We start from the raw sequence: 1,221 nt of genomic DNA on the forward strand, positions 1-1,221 counted from the left end.
TAAGCCAGAGGTATGTTTTCTCAAAATCTGGCAAAATCAGGTTTGCTTTTGTTCTAAAATTATACCTAAGTTTTAATGTATAGTGGATCTAAGTGACAACATGGAGAGGCCAATGTTAGGGAAAGAAGTTATTACTCATGTTTCCCAAGAAAATGGGAACATACTAAACCACACATGGCTACAGGGAAAGCATCAAGATGGTCAAGAGGCAGAAGACAGGAATGAGGGAAAGTCTAGGCCAGAGACCTTATTGTAGTTTTCATGAAAAGGGCCAGGCGGGGCAGAGTAAACAGTTTAGGACAGGGTAGTTTAGATATTTCCGGTGAGCTTTGGGACATAGGAGCTGTTCTTTACTGTCTAGTATCTGGCCCTGGGGATGTTTTGGGACAGGGGAAATATTGGTTTGTGAGAGTTAGATAAGAAGGTGGTTGGTCCTGCAGACTTGGAGTTGGGTGGTTTGTATATGAGAGACATGCTCTTGGTTGAGCCCTTTGCTATCTCTAAGAATTGTATGGCTCTGGGTGGGCAGGCATACCTCCTCGGAGTCCATAAGTCTCCCAGATGCAAAAGTGTTGAGAATACAGAAAATCTTCTGGTGGTAGAGTGGTGGCTTACCTAGCACCCGGTTAAATGGAGCTCGAGGCTATGAGCAGATACACCAGCCCAGTGAACCCAGCTATCTTCTCCTATCTGATTGTCGTGCTGTTAGTCATCAGCATGTTCTTCACCATCTGTTTCTTTGTTTATTAGGTCGCCTCTATCAAATACACTCAGGAAATCTGCAAAGAGCTCCTCATTTCCTTGGCATTCTTACTCTTCATGGACTTTGGGGTCCTCCTCCTGCTGCTCTGGGTTGGCATCTACATATGAGCTCCAAAGGCAGCTTCACTGAATACCTGCTTTTGTAAATTATGATTTTTTCACTATCGCTGAAACTGTTTTAGCTGCTCTAAATGCAGCTCACAATAAAGGCAGATGTGTGACCAAAAAAAAAAAAAAAAAAAGAATACAGAAATAAGAAAATATAGTTAATTTAATTGGCTCTATGATAAATAGATTCCAATTTGGCAAATAGAGAATATACAAAAGCACAGAATGACCCTCTCTTAGCATATCTGGTAATCTAGCTCCTCACTTCAGGATATGAGGGTGTCTATTGTCTTTTTATATATAAGCATGCCACATGCAATAATTGGGACATATTTTATTCCAAAAAAATTA

At 40.9% G+C, this 1,221-nt stretch overlaps 1 pseudogene; it reads left to right on the top strand.

The window, feature by feature from the left end:
* The first annotated feature begins 630 nt into the window (after positions 1–630).
* LOC107513466 lies at positions 631–870 on the top strand (annotated as a pseudogene).
* The last annotated feature ends 351 nt before the right edge of the window (positions 871–1,221 follow it).

Source organism: Rousettus aegyptiacus, unplaced genomic scaffold, assembly GCF_014176215.1.
Source record: "Rousettus aegyptiacus isolate mRouAeg1 unplaced genomic scaffold, mRouAeg1.p scaffold_m13_p_4, whole genome shotgun sequence".
Taxonomy (NCBI): Eukaryota; Metazoa; Chordata; class Mammalia; order Chiroptera; family Pteropodidae; genus Rousettus; species Rousettus aegyptiacus.